This window comes from Rutidosis leptorrhynchoides, chromosome 5 (assembly GCF_046630445.1).
Source record: "Rutidosis leptorrhynchoides isolate AG116_Rl617_1_P2 chromosome 5, CSIRO_AGI_Rlap_v1, whole genome shotgun sequence".
Lineage (NCBI taxonomy): Eukaryota > Viridiplantae > Streptophyta > Magnoliopsida > Asterales > Asteraceae > Rutidosis > Rutidosis leptorrhynchoides.
Genome location: NC_092337.1, coordinates 223,391,290 through 223,412,065, shown reverse-complemented (window position 1 = coordinate 223,412,065; position 20,776 = coordinate 223,391,290).

Sequence of the window (20,776 nt, the reverse complement as noted above, 5' to 3'; positions counted from 1 at the left end):
ATGATGATGGTTTCGAAATGGAAAGAAAACAGAAACAGGAATAGCGAGTAATAATTTATGCTGTTTGTTCGAAATAGACAGGAAACAGGTGACGGGTGTGATCAAAGTAGGTTAAAAGATGGATGAGACTTAAATCTTCTGTGTATGTATATTTATATACACTATAATTTGAAGTGGGTTTCATGGTTACGAATTTGAAACAATCAGAAGTTAAAAGTAGTGATGAAGGTTGAAGATGAAGGTTAGGTTCTCGGTAATGGTTCAATGGAATGGAGAATTTGAATGCGTTTATCCATTATGAAAGAATCCTTTTATGTAGAGAAAGAAGATGAGATAGAACGATGATAATTATGAAAATGTTTGATGATGAATGTTTGATAAGAGGGAGAGAGAGATGAGATCATGGTTTTTTTTTGTTAAAGCATCTGTATAATTGGTGATACATCCAAAAGCAAAAGTAGTACAGTATTATAAAATAAATCCCGTGAATTTCTGTCTCAATTTCAATCATAATAATAATAATAATAATAATAATAATATTAATAATAATAATATCATCAATAATAATAATAAGAGTATTAATAAGTCACAATAGTAATAATTTTAATGAAAACCATAATAATAATATTATTAATGATAAATGTAATAATACTAATTATATTAGTATTAATAATGATAATAATAACATTAATATTAATATTTATCAAATTTTATATCTATATGTTATATTTTTAATATAATGATATTAAATTACTAATGTTGATATTAATATTGAATGTGATAATAAAATTACTTTAGTAACTATCTTTTAATCTTGTAAGTAAGTTTAGTATATTGATATTACATATTATTAATTTATGTAATACTTATATTATATAATAACATTTTAGAATATTTAATATTTATATATATTATATATTTTACTACATTCATATATTATTATTTGTGTTCAGAATTCATATATATATATATATATATATATATATATATATATATATATATATATATATATATATATAACTTTTGTTCAGTTACCGTTGATTGTCACTTTATTCACACATGTGGATCACTTTACCATTTATTCCAAATATTGTTAAAAAAATGATTTCTTAAATCAACGTGGGCCTCGTAACAGAGACTCATAATTATAATTCAATGTATCTGATAAATCAATCATTTGATATTATCTTTTAATCTCGCAGATAAATATAGTATACTTACATCGAACAAATACGTTCATGTAAAGTATTATTCATTCAATACTTTGATAACGTTTCCAAGTTCATATAATAGATCCCATAGCTTATATTTATATCAACTAATCCGTTAAATGTTTTATTAATATATTTCAATTTAATAATCACACATATGTATATATTTATTTATTTATTTATTAACACACAATGGTTTGTGAATCGTCAAGCATGGTCAAATGGTAATTGATTACATGAATATAAATTTTAAAACTTTCTAGACTCAACATTACAGATTTTTGCTTATCGTGTCGGAAACATATAAAGATTAGGTTTAAATTTAATCGGAAATTCCCGGGTCATCACAGTACCTACCCGTTAAAGAAATTTCTTCCCGAAATTTGAGTGAGGTGGTCATGGCTTACAATAAAAATGTTTTCATGACCAATATGAGTTGATAATTAGAGGTTTATCATCATTGAATAATAATAATAAAATAATTCGATTACTTGAAGCGTATGAGTGAAGTTATCGCAAAAGATTGAATTAGGAAAAGTAAAGATTCGTCTTAAATTTTGACAGAGTCAGTGTTGAATTCCGGAATTCAAATGATTTAAAGAAAATCTCCGAAATCTAAAAGATTTGATTCTTCGGCGAGTAAGAAATTTAAGATCTCTATAATTAAATACGATGATCTGCCTCGAGTACTCTGTCTGATATTTCCATTATAAATTAAACTCTTCCATATTATTCTCACCATTCCTATATTTTCTTTCTTAGTTCATACATCCAAAAGATCGTAAAAATGCTTCATCCTATTCTAATCCTTGATATTTTCCTATTTATCATTTCTGTCATCCTTCTTTTCAGTCCTCTACCAGAAATATTTGGTTTCTTCTATTATTACCTAAGGATGATACTATTCTTACTTCTACCGTGTCTTTATGTTGCTATTCTTATTAATGACCACGATTTGTAACCTCCGTGTTGTTATTGGGCTTAATATTTGCTCTTATATTTTGGAGCTCTTTGCCTTTTTATTATCCTCCCGACCTCTAGTTTAATACCATAAGTATGGAATTTCGGATAAACATCATGTTTTATATAAGAAAGAATGTATTAGCACGATTTGATTTGTCAAATTACCAGAATCACTGAGAATAGAACTATCAAGAATATATATATTTTTGATATGTTCAGAAGTTACGCAGAATGAAAGAGTTACGTAACATGGCACGTGATGACGTTATGATCTGTGAATCATCACGTCTCATTAGAAACTCAGCATGACTTACTGTAATATAATCACGTTGATCAAGTGTCATTATATTATACTAACTCATGCATCAGTTCCCAATATTAATCCAATAACATTCATATTTTAAGCTCGAAAGTTTACAGAATATAGAAACTAACAGTTTCTATATGATGTAATACTGATATCATGATGAGATTAATGATTTCATATAAGAATAGTTATGAAAATATCTTCAGAAATATGAAGGATATTTATAATGAAGGATACGATGATATCTTGGAATTTCTAATATCGAAGGATGGTGAAGAAAATCTATCCGCAAGAGTTTGGAGTCAGATGCAAGGTATTCGCTAAAGATTTCAGCAGACATTGAATCATTTAGATTCTTTGAAGTCAAACTTATTCTTTGTGATTTGTCCACATCTTCCTTCATAGTTTCGCATATTCTGCTTTTCGGTACTAAATTTTCTATCGAATGTTTCCAATATAATGATACACAGGAAGCAAGAAGAGGTATATAATTTCGGACGAGAATATTTATGAAAATATCCTCAGAAATATCGAAGATATTGATGATGATATTTTGGAATTTCTAAGTTCGATGGTTGATGGGGAAAGATTTTTCTGCAAGATTTTAACATGACTTCGGAGCAAGATACTCTCTAAAGATTTCAACGGATCCAGAATTATCTGGAATCTTTGAATATAGGGTATGGTCCTTGTATTTGTCCTTGGTCTCCCTCATGGTTAACTCTAGCCGTTTTCCAGTTCCAACGTTTCTGAGCTCTTCCAACATATTATTCTTTATCTTCAAATTTCCGATGATTAAGGTCGTTTACAATTGCCTACAGTTTCTGCTACTTCATTCAGCTTTTTCAACATTCAGAGTATAAATTCACAGACTGGGTGCTTTTCAGAATTTCAGAATGAAAGATCATAGTTCTAAGAGATATATGTTATATGTATACATATAACGGTTGATGTAGAAACGTTGCGAGATTTAAAATACTGATTTGCTGATTCCCGGTAAGGCAATTCTTGTTACAAAACGAGGATGCGTATATGATAGGGTATTTATGAATAAATATAGTGATTTATCGAAGTGACTTACGCCAAAGAGTAGTGAAGTTGCTAGTACGTTTACTGTTAATGTGGTGGGATATAAACAGTTCCCCGGTAACGAAGGCGAAAAGATAATGTATGTATCAAGGTTATAATAAAGTTGTTTTGAACGAAAATTCGAAGTTGACTTGCTGGAGCTGTGACAAAATTTGCTACTTTGAAAGGAATTACCAAGTTATTTTTGGTAATAATAACGCTAAAGGAGTTAGCATAGTTATGCGTTAAACGTTTACTCAGTTTTCGAGAGTTTTCAGGTGCATAACCCTATGCATCAATCTTTTCTTCCATAGATGAAGTGCGGTTGGTTCATCCTCTCGATTGAGGTGTTTTTCAGAATCATGAAAGGTTTGAAAGCAGATTATAATTGTCAAGATACAAATGAGATTTAAGATGAAATCAAGTGGCAAACTTGAAGAAATGTTTAGTTTCATATGTTATAATTAATATTTTAATTCATTTTAATTGTCCAATGTTATTAGTCCACAGTCGATAGTCCACAATTAATAGTCCAATAATTCAAATATAATTTAATATATAATATTCAAATTAATTAATACGTATCGTGACCCGTGTACATGTCTCAAACTCGATCATAACTCAAACTATATATATTATTGTAGAATCAACCTCAACCCTGTTTAGAGAACTCGATCATTACTGCATATAGAGTGTCTATGGTTATTCCAAATAATATATATAGATGCGTCGATATGATATGTCAAAACTTTGTATACGTGTCCCGATATTTAAAGTGCGTAAAAATAAATAACATAAATTAAATGATGATAAATAAAATTGCGAGAATATAAATTGCGATAATTAAATTGCGATAAATAAAATGTAATCAGTTAGCTAGGAACAGTTAGCTGGAACAGTTAGCGTTGATTCTTAACAAAATTTCTCATAGTTAATTCGTTTGTTTCTAACAAATTTTATTTTTTTCAATGTTTTCTTCATTATGCCACTTGTTGGATTCTGATAAGTCAAAATCCAATTATGAAATTGAATGAAAATGATTATTTTGTGATGAACAGATTCGTATATCGATGAATATAAATAAGATAGTAAATGACTGTTGAACCAGATTCGCAGAATGTACCGTGTAACTGATTAATGTGCAATCTAAATATTCCTCGGGTATTACCTACCCGTTAAAATATTTCCATCATTAACAGTTTGTACGAAAGAATTTTTAATTACAATCTTTATGAAAATATACTTGCATATATATTTTCTTCAGATGTAATCATGGATCTAATGAGTTAATATAATATTAATCTCATTTGCTTTACCGTTAGAACAAGAATATATAATCTCTAAAACATTACAGATTACATATTCGTCATGTCGTACGAAGATAAATGATGTAGAATGATACGTAGTATGATAATTATACTCGGGGTACAGAATGAGATGTTGAGGCATGGATTGTTGATGGTACTGATGCTGTTACTGATGGTACTGTTGGTGTCGGTGATGTTGCTGAGGCTGTTAAATTTTGCACCATATTCTCCAAATTGATTACTCAAGCGCGAAGTTCGTTGACTTCTTTGATTACTCCGGGATGATTGTCGGTAAGAACAGGTGGATGAATAAGGTTTAGAATCTGAGTTGTGATATAGTCGTGGCGAGATACTCTGGAAATGAGAGAGAAAATGGTGTTTCAAACAGGTTTGCCGGTAAGTGCTTCAGGTTCTTCATCAAGAGGTGAATTCGGTTAGTGGAAGGGATCGCCTTCTGCGCGTCTCCATTGATTAAGTTGACTACGAACCCATAAGATGAATTGGAGATGGATGATTGGTTTATTCATTCTGGTGACACTGCTTTCGGAGCTTAGGTAAAACTCCATATCGGAATAGCTATCGGAATCCAAAGAATTCAAACTGGTTGAGGGATTCATCTCGTACAATCAGATGAAGGATTTTTGATAAGAAATAGATTATAGGATGTAGATTAGTACCCCGCAATACATAATTTACATATGCATATATAATACTAAAATCCCATAAGTTACGGAGGAATCTACGGAATCTATCAGGCAATGTCTACAGTAGCAGATACGCTAAGATATGAATTTTGTCTATACACTATTCATGCAGTCAATGCAGTAAAACGTGTCTAGACTAAGAATGATAAACAAGTGATTCTCTAAGAATGATAAGCAGGTAATTTTTGACACAAAATGATAAGCAAAACTTTTGATATGCAGACACGGTCGAAGTCCAGACTCAATAATGTATCCTAACGACTTATCAGTTAGACACACTAATGTAGACATGGTTCACTAAGACCACCACTCTGATACCAACTGAAAGGACCCGTCCTAATCCATCTGGACGAAATCACCAACATTTGGTTCCATTGCGATGATCGACTCAAAATACTGCCTTTAAAATGAGTAAATGCACAGCGGAATGTTTCTTTTATACCTGAGAATAAACATGCTTTAAAGTGTCAACCAAAAGGTTGGTGAGTTCATTAATTTAACATAAATAATCATTTCATAATTTTAATAGACCACAAGATTTCATATTTCCATTCCTCATAAACATACGTCCCATGCATAGAGACAAAATATCATTCATATGGATTGAACACCTGGTAATCGACATTCACAATATACATATTAGAATATCCCCATCATTCCGGGATCCTCCTTCGGACATGATATAAATTTCGAAGTACTAAAGCATCTGGTACTTTGGATGGGGCTTGTTGGGCCCGATAGATCTATCTTTAGGATTCGCGTCAATTAGGGTGTCTGTTCCCTAATTCTTAGATTACCAGACTAAAAAGGGGCATATTCGATTTCGATCATTCAACCATATAATGTAATTTCGATTACTTGTGTCTATTTCGTAAAACAGTTATAAAAACAGCGCATGTATTCTCAGTCCCAAAAATGTAAAGAGTAAAAGGGAGCAAATGAAACTCACCATATTGTATTTTGTAGTAAAAATACATATGACGTCATTGAACAAGTATAGGGTTGGCCTCGGATTCACGAACCTATATCATTTGTATATATATTAATATATATAATCAAAATTGAATAAGTTTATATCTGTATATTATTAATATACTTCTATTTTTAATAATCTATTAACTATAATTATTTGTATATTTTTAATATTTAAAATTTATATATATTTTTATGTATCCATATATCAGATTTAAAATATAGGTTAACTCATTTATTTTAAATATCAAGTTTTGATGTTTAAAAGTATTCTCATGTATTAAACTTAATATATATATTTATTTTCAATATTCGAAATAGGTACTTAATATTATTTTTTACTAATAATTATAATAATAATTATAATAATAACATAGATAATAATAATAATACTAATAATAATAATAATAATAATAATAATAATAATAATAATAATAATAATAATAATAATAATAATAATAATAATAATAATAATAATAATACTTAACAACAATAATAATATTAATACTTAATAACATTAATAATGATAATAATAATAAATAAATAGATAAAAAGAAAACTACCTCACTACATGGAAAAGCTTTAAATTTTTTTTTTTTTATAAACTGCACTAGCCCAGGCTCGAACCCTTGACCTCCCGAATACCCATCAACACCTTAACCATCTGTCTACTCTTGCATTTCTGAAATAATCCCCTAATCTTTTCTGTTTAACCCGAACTTATTTCCGTTTTGATCTTCACAGCCCTGCAGCATAAATGGGTCTCGGCCCAAATAACGAGTTCATAGCCCAATCCTTTTAGACAAGTTAACGACCCAACAAGGGGAATAACAATTTAGCCCGCTTAAAAGTGAAAATGGTTCGATTTTCAGAAAACAAAAGTCGACAGATACAAAAAAAATATGGAACTAGGTAACCTCAATCCTTTATTATATTGCAAGTGGGGTTTTTATTTATTTATTTTTTTTATACCTGTCGGCCAAAACAAAAAGTAGCAATAATAACGGTGATCAATGATGATAGTTATGGTGATGGATGCTTCAGCCGAAGCAAGAACCGGAGAAGCAAAGAAAACAACAGCGAGCAATTATTCGAGTGGTTTTTGTTGAATAGCGAATAGATGAGGATAGATAACTGCAACAATTTTATTAGGGTTTCATGGTGTTTACATGATGGGTTTCGAAACAGAAGCAGAAAAAAAATAATGCGGCAGGAGCTGTGCTATCAAGATCATCTTCTAGCTTCTATCATTATTATCACTTGCTCGTTGACTTGTGGGGTTTTCAAGCATGGCAGCTGCAGTTTTTATCTAGCCATGTTCTTGTTTAATTTCAGTGAAACTCCAACAGATACAGTGATTTAGTAGTAGTAGTTTACTGGTGTGATTTGGTGTTCAAAGGTTTAAGGTGGTGATAGTTTAATGGGTTTATAATGATTGGTGATTGTTGGAACATAAGTGACAATACCTATTGATTGTGGTTTGATAGTGTTGCAAACCAAAAAGTGAAGGTAGCGGTTTGGGTTTGAATAGCACAAGAGGGGATGAAGATGACTCTCGGTGTATACAAGTGTGGTGATGATATGGGTCTTGTGGACTCTTGATTTGGATTAGAACAGGAGCAACAACAAAGATGCAGCAATAATAAAAAAAAAGAAAGCTATTTAAATGGGTTTCAGTTTATATGGTTTCAATGGGTGTGGGTGTTCCGATCGTAAAGGCTGCAGTAGTAGACTTTGATGATAGAGAGGTTTTGTTTGAAGTTTTAAGAATGATGATGGTTTCGAAATGGAAAGAAAACAGAAACAGGAATAGCGAGTAATAATTTATGCTGTTTGTTCGAAATAGATAGGAAACATGTGACGGGTGTGATCAAAGTAGGTTAAAAGATGGATGAGACTTAAATCGTCTGTGTATGTATATTTATATACACTATAATTTGAAGTGGGTTTCATGGTTACGAATTTGAAACAATCAGAAGTTAAAAGTAGTGATGAAGGTTGAAGATGAAGGTTAGGTTCTCGGTAATGGTTCAATGGAATGGAGAATTCGAATGCGTTTATCCATTATGAAAGAATCCTTTTATGTAGAGAAAGAAGATGAGATAGAACGATGATAATTATGAAAATATTTGATGATGAATGTTTGATAAGAGGGAGAGAGAGATGAGATCATGGTTTTTTTTGTTAAAGCATCTGTATAATTGGTGATACATCCAAAAGCAAAAGTAGTACAGTATTATAAAATAAATCCCTTGAATTTCGGTCTCAATTTCAATCATAATAATATTATAATAATAATAATAATAATAATAATAATAATAATAATAATATTAATAATAATAATATCATCAATAATAATAATAAGAGTATTAATAAGTCACAATAGTAATAATTTTAATGAAAACCATAATAATAATATTATTAATGATAAATGTAATAATACTAATTATATTAGTATTAATAATGATAATAATAACATTAATATTAATATTTATCAAATTTTATATCTATATGTTATATTTTTAATATAATGATATTAAATTACTAATGTTGATATTAATATTGAATGTGATAATAAAATTACTTTAGTAACTATCTTTTAATCTTGTAAGTAAGTTTAGTATATTGATATTACATATTATTAATTTATGTAATACTTATATTATATAATAACATTTTAGAATATTTAATATTTATATATATTATATATTTTACTACATTCATATATTATTATTTGTGTTCAGAATTCATATATATATATATATATATATATATATATATATATATATATATATATAACTTTTTTCTCAGTTACCGTTGATTGTCACTTTATTCACACATGTGGATCACTTTACCATTTATTCCAAATATTGTTAAAAAAAAAAATGATTTCTCAAATCTACGTGGGCCTCGTAACAGAGACTCATAATTATAATTCAATGTATCTGATAAATCAATCATTTGATATTATCTTTTAATCTCGCAGATAAATATAGTATACTTACATCGAACAAATACGTTCATGTAAAGTATTATTCATTCAATACTTTGATAACGTTTCCAAGTTCATATAATAGATCCTATAGCTTATATTTATATCAACTAATCCGTTAAATGTTTTATTAATATATTTCAATTTAATAATCACACATATGTATATATTTATTTATTTATTTATTTATTAACACACAATGGTTTGTGAATCGTCAAGCATGGTTAAATGGTAATTGATTACATGAATATAAATTTAAAAACTTTCGAGACTCAACATTACAGATTTTTGCTTATCGTGTCAGAAACATATAAAGATTAGGTTTAAATTTAATCGGAAATTCCCGGGTCATCACAAGTGATCACTTTGTGTCTCTTGGATTTAACATGACATCTAGGACGAAAGGAAATAATGAATGATTCACCTATTCATATTCGAGATGGGAACTCGAAAGGGATGATGTTATTGAATGGCACAAAGTCATAACATGTTGGGGGTGATGGACGGTCGTTAGGTGGTATCCATCACTTGCATTAATTTCTTATATTTCACGTGCAAGTGGGAGATTGAAGGTATTTCGTATGCCCAAGTGTTAACACCTATTTCGTTATGAGGTAAGGCTTAGTATGTCAACAAGTGACTAGAAGTTATCTAGCTTTTAGGAGGGTGGAGCGTTGCCGATTGATTTTTACCCTCGGGAAATAATCCCTGCAGACCCGGTACACAAGTGTAGAAACTTGTGGGGTGGCTTAATCAATCTGTCATCCGTAGAGCGTAAGAGTGCTAGCCGGTTGACTTCTAGTGAAAGAAAGTAGAGAGAGAAAGAGAAGTGAAGTCTCAGCTCTCAAAGTTGTCATAATATCTGAACCTGTGTAAAATGATGACCCAAGGGGTCTATTTATAGTGTCAGATCTACCAGATTTGTTTGGGGACACGTGTCAAATGATGATACGTTCTGTTACATGTGCTTTGAAATTTATGCTAAATGCGGCACTCTCCGGCCAGGGCTTATCTGCTAGGCGGCCTTCAGGGCTTACGCATGACGGAGCAGCCTGTACAACGGAGAACGCTGGACGGACAATCTCCACAAAACTGTTGTTTCCAGCCTTCCTGATGCTACTTTTATGCAACTGTTATATACTGACTTTATTGTGATGACTATGTGTGCTTATATGCTTGTTGCAAATATTTTTATGCTTAATGCTTTAAAACCAATCAATTATGCACCTGACATAAAATTTCTATACACAATTGTACAGTGTATAATTTGAGCAAATCATTTTGAAAAGTGCATAAGGTAACTTATATGTAGATGCCTTGCAGTATCAAGAATACGATGTCTGATTACGCCTTCCGTCATAAAATTAATGAGGAAGAATTATGAAGTGTTTTAGAAGAATGACTATAAATCAATAAACTCTCCGTCTTACGCCTTCCATCATAAAGTATATGAGGAAGAATTGCTAATTATTTTGCCTTCATACATAAAATATATAACTTCGTTCTGTGAAGTAATTTTTTATAATGTTTGTCATGACAAGTATCTGAGTTTTGTATCATGCCTCGGTGCGTTCTAGTAAAATTTAAACGTTTTCTAGCCGATCCCTTGTGCCTTTACTGGCCGGCACAAAAACTTCCACCATCGGAGGTATTTAAAAATACGATCCTTCTGTGGGCAGGTTATAAATGTAATGATTTACATTTGTCACGGGCAGCACTTTGTTTAAGAAAAATATAAAATTATTGTTCAGTACTGTGCAGTACATAAATGATTGATGACGACTTTTAGGTGGATCAAGCCTAATTAGTACGTCATGAACGTTTAATGTATGCAATTGCTAATGTATGCACTACAAAATAACCATAATGGTTCACAGTAAGTTTGATAAACGCTGCTTCATCGTATAATTCGAAATGTGTTCTTCAAATGCCAAACAGGCATGAGTACAACGATTGTAAAAGACTGCTTTTATTGAAATGCTAAATGAAACTGCTCTTTATTGAAAAGATAAACACTGTTCTTGATAACTTGTTGACAAATTGCTTCTTCATATGCCGAGCGCCCAGCGCTATCCGGCCTTCACACTTGCTTATGGAATGAAAAACTCCTGAACTTCTTCCTCGCTGAATAACCTATCACGCCTTCTCTGATTCATTCTGCCTTCTGGCCCATTTGCAAACGTTGATCTTTCCCTTGTTGGCTGCACATACTGTGAATGTATGGCTACGACTCCATTTGGAGTGGGGAATCTGACCTCTGCATGGGCCGTCGATGTTATTGCTCCAAACTTAGCCAAAGCTGTTCTTCCAAAAAGGACATTAAAACGAGAATTGCCATCTATGATTGTGAAATCAATTGTTTCCGTTCTCAACAATGGGAATGTGCCCATAACAACTTCCAAACGAATCTGCCCCATGGCATTTATCGGTGCTCCTGTTAGTCCATAAACTTTCAACCTCGTTTGCCTAGCTCTGCTCTGCACATGCCTTGGAAAAGTTCTCAAACAATGCCAGTAGATGATGTCAGCTTCACTTCCTGTATCTGTGTAGATACAATTGACAAACTTATTTTATATCTCTGCTGAAATGATCACTGGTTGGTGAAATGTCCCGTTCTTATTGATTAAAAACGTTCCATATTAATTGATTTCGTTGCCAGGTTTTGACCTCTATATGAGACGTTTTTCAAAGACTGCATTCATTTTAAAACAAACCATAACCTCTATTTCATCAATAAACGTTTAAAAAGCTTTACGTAGATTATCAAATAATGATAATCTAAAATATCATGTTTACACACGACCATTACATAATGGTTTACAATACAAATATGTTACAACAAAATAAGTTTCTTGAATGCAGTTTTTACACAATATCATACAAGCATGGACTCCAAATCTCGTCCTTATTTAAGTATGCGACATCGGAAGCTCTTAATAATCACCTGAGAATAAACATGCTTAAAACGTCAACAAAAATGTTGGTGAGTTATAGGTTTAACCTATATATATCAAATCATAATAATAGACCACAAGATTTCATATTTCAATACACATCCCATACATAGAGATAAAAATCATTCATATGGTGAACATCTGGTAACCGACATTAACAAGATGCATATATAAGAATATCCCCATCATTCCGGGACACCCTTCGGATATGATATAAATTTCGAAGTACTAAAGCATCCGGTACTTTGGATGGGGCTTGTTGGGCCCGATAGATCTATCTTTAGGATTCGCGTCAATTAGGGTGTCTGTTCCCTAATTCATAGAATACCAGACTTAATAAAAAGGGGCATATTCGATTTCGATAATTCAACCATAGAATGTAGTTTCACGTACTTGTGTCTATTTTGTAAATCATTTATAAAACCTGCATGTATTCTCATCCCAAAAATATTAGATTTTAAAAGTGGGACTATAACTCACTTTCACAGACTTTTACTTCGTCGGGAAGTAAGACTTGGCCACTGGTTGATTCACGAACCTATAACAATATATACATATATATCAAAGTATGTTCAAAATATATTTACAACACTTTTAATATATTTTGATGTTTTAAGTTTATTAAGTCAGCTGTCCTCGTTAGTAACCTACAACTAGTTGTCCACAGTTAGATGTAGAGAAATAAATCGATAAATATTATCTTGAATCAATCCACGACCCAGTGTATATGTATCTCAGTATTGATCACAACTCAAACTATATATATTTTGGAATCAACCTCAACCCTGTATAGCTAACTCCAACATTCACATATAGAATGTCTATGGTTGTTCCGAAATATATATAGATGTGTCGACATGATAGGTCGAAAAATTGTATACGTGTCTATGGTATCTCAAGATTACATAATATACAATACAAGTTGATTAAGTTATGGTTGGAATAGATTTGTTACCAATTTTCACGTAGCTAAAATGAGAAAAATTATCCAATCTTGTTTTACCCATAACTTCTTCATTTTAAATCCGTTTTGAGTGAATCAAATTGCTATGGTTTCATATTGAACTCTATTTTATGAATCTAAACAGAAAAAGTATAGGTTTTTAGTCAGAAAAATAAGTTACAAGTCGTTTTTGTAAAAGTAGTCATTTTAGTCGAAAGAACGACGTCTAGATGACCATTTTAGAAAACATACTTCCACTTTGAGTTTAACCATAATTTTTGGATATAGTTTCATGTTCATAATAAAATTCATTTTCTCAGAATAACAACTTTTAAATCAATGTTTATCATAGTTTTTAATTAACTAACCCAAAACAGCCCGCGGTGTTACTACGACGGCGTAAATCCGGTTTTACGGTGTTTTTCGTGTTTCCAGGTTTTAAATCATTAAGTTAGCATATCATATAGATATAGAACATGTGTTTAGTTGATTTTAAAAGTCAAGTTAGAAGGATTAACTTTTGTTTGCGAACAAGTTTAGAATTAACTAAACTATGTTCTAGTGATTACAAGTTTAAACCTTCGAATAAGATAGCTTTATATGTATGAATCGAATGATGTTATGAACATCATTACTACCTTAAGTTCCTTGGATAAACCTACTGGAAAAGAGAAAAATGGATCTAGCTTCAACGGATCCTTGGATGGCTCGAAGTTCTTGAAGCAGAATCATGACACGAAAACAAGTTCAAGTAAGATCATCACTTGAAATAAGATTGTTATAGTTATAGAAATTGAACCAAAGTTTGAATATGATTATTACCTTGTATTAGAATGATAACCTACTGTAAGGAACAAAGATTTCTTGAGGTTGGATGATCACCTTACAAGATTGGAAGTGAGCTAGCAAACTTGAAAGTATTCTTGATTTTATGTAACTAGAACTTGTAGAATATATGAAGAACACTTAGAACTTGAAGATAGAACTTGAGAGAGATCAATTAGATGAAGAAAATTGAAGAATGAAAGTGTTTTCAGGTGTTTTTGGTCGTTGGTGTATGGATTAGATATAAAGGATATGTAATTTTGTTTTCATGTAAATAAGTCATGAATGATTACTCATATTTTTGTAATTTTATGAGATATTTCATGCTAGTTGCAAATGATGGTTCCCACATGTGTTAGGTGACTCACATGGGCTGCTAAGAGCTGATCATTGGAGTGTATATACCAATAGTACATACATCTAAAAGTTGTGTATTGTACGAGTACGAATACGGGTGCATACGAGTAGAATTGTTGATGAAACTGAACGAGGATGTAATTGTAAGCATTTTTGTTAAGTAGAAGTATTTTGATAAGTGTATTGAAGTCTTTCAAAAGTGTATAAATACATATTAAAACACTACATGTATATACATTTTAACTGAGTCGTTAAGTCATCGTTAGTCGTTACATGTAAGTGTTGTTTTGAAACCTTTAGGTTAACGATCTTGTTAAATGTTGTTAACCCAATGTTTATAATATCAAATGAGATTTTAAATTATTATATTATCATGATATTATCATGTATGAATATCTCTTAATATGATATATATACATTAAATGTCTTTACAACGATAATCGTTACATATATGTCTCGTTTAAAAATCATTAAGTTAGTAGTCTTGTTTTTACATATGTTGTTCATTGTTAATATACTTAATGATATGTTTACTTATCATAGTATCATGTTAACTATATATATATATATATATATATATATATATATATATATATATATATATATATATCCATATATATGTCATCATATAGTTTTTACAAGTTTTAACGTTCGTGAATCACCGGTCAACTTGGGTGGTCAATTGTCTATATGAAACATATTTCAATTAATCAAGTCTTAACAAGTTTGATTGCTTAACATGTTGGAAACATTTAATCATGTAAATATCAATCTCCATTAATATATATAAGCATGGAAAAGTTCGGGTCACTACAGTACCTACCCGTTAAATAAATTTCGTCCCGAAATTTTAAGCTGTTGGAGGTGTTGACGAATCTTCTGGAAATAGATGTGGGTATTTCTTTTTCATCTAATCTTCACGCTCCCAGGTGAACTCGGGTCCTCTACGAGCATTCCATCGAACCTTAACAATTGGTATCTTGTTTTGCTTAAGTCTTTTAACCTCACAATCCATTATTTTGACGGGTTCTTCGATGAATTGAAGTTTTTCGTTGATTTGGATTTCATCTAACGGAATAGTGAGATCTTTTTTAGCAAAACATTTCTTCACATTCGAGACGTGAAAAGTGTTATGTACAGCCGCGAGTTGTTGAGGTAACTCAAGTCTGTAAGCTACTGGTCCGACACGATCAATAATCTTGAATGGTCCGACACGATCAGAGATAATAGAGATTGGTATTCCATGTCTGGAAATGACTTCCTTCAAATACAGTCGTGCTAACTTATCCATCTTGTCATCTTCTCTTATTGGCAAGAAGTGTGCTGATTTGGTGAGACGATCAACTATTACCCAAATAGTATCAAAACCACTTGCAGTCCTTGGCAATTTAGTGATGAAATCCATGGTAATGTTTTCCCATTTCCATTTCGGTATTTTGGGTTTTTGAAGTAGACCTGATGGTTTCTGATGCTCAGCTTTGACCTTAGAACACGTCAAACATTCTCCTACATATTTAGCAACATCGGTTTTCATACCCGGCCACCAAAAATGTTTCTTGAGATCCTTGTACATCTTCCCCGTTCCAGGATGTATTGAGTATCTGGTTTTATGAGCTTCTCTAGAGGCAACTCGATTCATACCTATGTCTTCTTCTTCTTCTTCTTCTTCATTTTCCTCCTCCCTCATTACATCTATTTTGGGGGTATCATCAATAATTTTCTTGGTAGTAAAGGTAAGCTGCGAATAAACCGATGACCGCATGGCGGTAAGCGGAGTAATTTCTGCAAAAATTAAAAAGTCACAGTGATTAAATGATTAAATAAAGAAGAACATTTTATTTAAGCATATGTAGTAAAAGTAAGTGCTTACTCTTTTTCCCAGCAAAAATACAGGCGTAGCCTTGTGAGATATCCCAATCTTGGCTCATGGATGTCAGCGAAAGCATGTGTTCCCCATATTTAATGTCATTGATTTCTTCAGCTTTAATCCTTTTAAACAAAAGGTTTTCTTTGGTGACGAGTTTTGGAAAGGTAACAGATACGGTATGCGAGTATTTGCGCCATACTCGAGTAGCTGAGTATTGTTTATCAATTGCATCTTCATTAATAAAGATAAATGAAGCATACCAGTTGTCGCCAGGATGATCAATTGCAGGTTTCAGAAACCCATGAACTTTATTGAAAGTGAACCAACCATTTTCATGGCATGCTATACGTACCAAATGGCAAAATATCCGAATTGATGGTTCAATGCTCCTTGTGTGACAATACATTTCAAAAATCAAGATCTTTCGAATTGATGTTGGTTCGAATTGACCAACAGCAACACCGTAAAATTTGCAAACTTCTAAGAAGAAGGGTGTAAATGGCAGACGTAAGCAAAATTTGAAGAATGAATGGCCATAAATAGCAACCTTGCCAGGGGGCGGTGAGCAGGCTCTGGCATTAATTGCAGGAATCACTGGTTCAACACCAGCTAATCTAGGAAAATGTTGCAGTAGCTCGCTTAAATATCTCTGATTTACTCTACTAGGAATAGCTGCAACATCCTTTATGGCTGCCATTAATGTTCTAATGAAACAGGAGGTAACGAAGGTATTGATGGAAGAAGATGAATACTGTAGGAGAAAGTTGTTAAAGTAAATGATCGGTTAGGGTTTATGGTGGTTAAAAAGCAAAAGATATAACAGCTGTAATCAGTGGTGATTTTGGGGGTTTTATTTTCAGCCACACACGTGTAAGAACAAGATAAAAAGGTGAGTACATCGAAAGGTCTTTTTACAGCTAGAGGCGCATGCGATATAAGCAATCATCATAATGTCAGTAAAATTCGCCTATCATTTAATGCCTGTGATGTGCTTCCCAATGCAAAAAGAAAACGTGAAGACTTGATTTGGCATGCGTTTTCAAAAGTTTAACGACTTAATCAATTTTCAAATGCTTAAGTCATTAAACTGGGGGGACTTAATGGTGTATCCTATCGTATACACGCATAAAAGGCATAATGGTTGCATGAAAGTAGCATCAGGAAGGCTGGAAACAATAATTTTGTGGAGTTAACCGTCCAGCGTTCTCCGCTGTATAGGCTGCTCCGTCATGCGTAAGCCCTGAAGGCCGCCTAGCACGTAAGCCCTGGCCGGAGAACGCCACCTTCAGCATAAATTTCGGATCACGAATAACAGAACGTATCATCATCTGACACGTGTCCCCAAGCAATCTGGTGGAACTAACACTATAAATAGACCCCTTGAGGTCGTCATTTTACACAGTTCAGATATTCTGACAACTTTGAGAGCTGAGACTTCACTTCTCTTTCCCTCTCTACTTTCTCTCACTAGAAGTCATCCGGCTTGCACTCTTACGCTCTACGGATGACAGGTTGATTAAGTCACCCCACAAGTTTTTATACTTGTGATCCGGGTCTGCAGGGATTATTTCCCGAGGGTAAAAATCAATCGGCAACACTCCGCCCTCCTAAAGCTAGATTACTTCTAGTATCTTGTGGACACACTAAGCCTTACCTCATAAGGAAATAGGTTTTAACACCCCCAAAGGATTATATTACCGTATACGAAACCTCGCTTTACTTAGGCAATCTTAGGCTTCCTTTTATTGACTTCTTCTTAACTGCGTGCCAGTTTTACGCGGTTGGTCCTGGCCAATTGCATCCTAATGCGGTGGCGAAAGTTATATTATTTGAGATGTACTGTAACGTCATCAATAGGCCAGCTTCTCTGGACGTATTCCGCAAGTTTTCTACCATCTTAACTCATGATGCCAGATGGTTTACCTTCAAGTGCCGCCATGGTGTTATGGACACACCAAAAGAGAATATTGGCAACTGGCAACAATCTTTTTTCTTCATAAAAAGCACTTCTCTCCGCGGATACAATAAGATTAACACATGGATAACTGCATGTTCTAAATACAACAAAGACCACGTTACCCTTGATGAATATGAAACAGAAACCTTCCAGAAGATCATTAATACACGTTTACAAATTCGTCCTTATGGGATTGTGCCTCTACACGTAGGTAGAATCTCTACGCATTGGGTATGGACAAACCAAATTGGCATCTTCAAGGATGCGGATGATAACTGTATATACTTGTCTTATTTACAATGTTCATTTTGTTAACGCGTATTTTCATATATATACAACTGTTAACATTTACCATTATTTTTGCAGAGATTTCTCTCGTCGAGATTATGCATCAGAAGAATATCACAGGATACACTTCTTATCGTCGTTTGCTAGAGGATGACAAAATTACCGATGTTGAAGAGCCACTGATTAATGAGAACATGATTGCGGAAATTCATGAAAAGTTGAAACGCAAAAGTTCTACAATTAATCTTGCTGCTTCAGAAAAGAAACGCTTAAAACGCATTGTTCAAGAGGATTCCGAGGAGGAAGGTATACAAAATATTTGTTACAATTGCTTTATAAAAAAAATTCTGCATTCGTACTGCAATTATTACGTGTTCATACTGCGTTTGCTTAATATAATTCATTTTGAAAATTTTTCATGCAGAACCCATCGATCTTACAAAAAGTTCACAAGAAGGTCCGCTGTTCAATATCTCTCAGGATATTCCGCACAATGTTTTTGAGAAAGGCTTTACTCCAGCAAGCCCAATTATGTCAGTTAAATTCAACCATCTCCATGAACACGTAAACATCGATCGTGAAACACCCGCAGACCAATTATTTAAGCTTGGATCTGCGGTTCCCGCAGATGTCCGTGCGGAGTTTGAAAAGTTTGATGATGAAACCATGGAAAGTGCTAGAGTGCAGAATCTGTATGTTGCTGTGTGTTTTCTTGTGGATGACGTCCCTCGTAGGGACAAATTAGTCCAAGAGCTTATAGCTCAAGAAAAAGCATTAAAACAGGCCGATAACAAGATTGCGCGTTTAGAAGAAGAAAACGCTAAACTGAAAAAAGAACTTGGAACTTCACAAACTGCACTTCAATCAGCCGAGGCTCAAGTGACTATGCTCACTACTGCGCTTGAGTCCCAACAGCAGGTTGCAGCTACAGATGACCAGTTTAAACAACTTATCGCAGGCCTTCCCGACCTTAGCCATAAGATCATGGATTCCAAACCGGTTTCACAGAAATTCCAAGCGTACCTTAACGCGGTTAAACTCCGCGAACACTGCGAATTTCTGTCAACAATCTCAGATGCTTATGGTATTGGTCCACCATATCCAGAGGTCATAGATAAGGAAGTATGCGATATGGAGGTTACAGAGAAGATTTATACCGAAACCAGCCAAGGCATAGAGCGTATTGATATTCCAGCTCTTGCCGCTCTTAGCCAACAGGAGAATATTACTATTAAGGACATTATGGAACTTGAATTGTAATCTCATAGTGAATCCGCAATTATCATTGCGTTTATTTTTTGTAACACTTGGCCGCTGTCGTATACGGTTTTATAAATGGAAAATGCTTATATCAGTTGCAACTTTTTTACCTTTATAGCGCTTTTAAGTACTTTTCAATATTCATAATCACTAGCATTGTCCTTTGCATTTTCACTGTTTATTATTGTGCACATAATAAACAATTACTTTATGCGAAACAACCTGTATGCACGTGTGTTTACACATTATGAATCTTCCAATTCTGCCGAAACGATCCTTAGGCAAGTTTGTGTTTTATGCGAAGCATCCATGCATTTAAATATCTTATGAAAATTACAAATATTAATCTTTTCGCATACACCTTTTATTTATTTATATATTTAAACATTAAGTGGGCTTTACCATCACTTATTCAATTTTGAGCCTGGTACTTTCACACTGTTCCTGAATTACAATTTTGGCACAAATTCGCATAAATTTTCATTTATATCCATCATTTCATTTCGCATAACAAAATGGATATTAATTTAAACAGCATTATTTTAAGAAAATCAATTGCATTCTGAGCCTTAATATAATTCTGCATAAAGTGGGCTTTTCCATCACTTTAGGCCTCATTCACCATCATTCATTTTCATTTTTTATTTAAAAAACTATCCCTTGCCGTAGGAAGTTTGCAGGTATATATGCATTATGTATCATAGTTTACGCGATATATCTATTCATGCGTACAATGATATTGTAACAGAAATTGAAACACTTTATTTATTCTCATTTTTTTGTTTCAAACAACATTCAGTA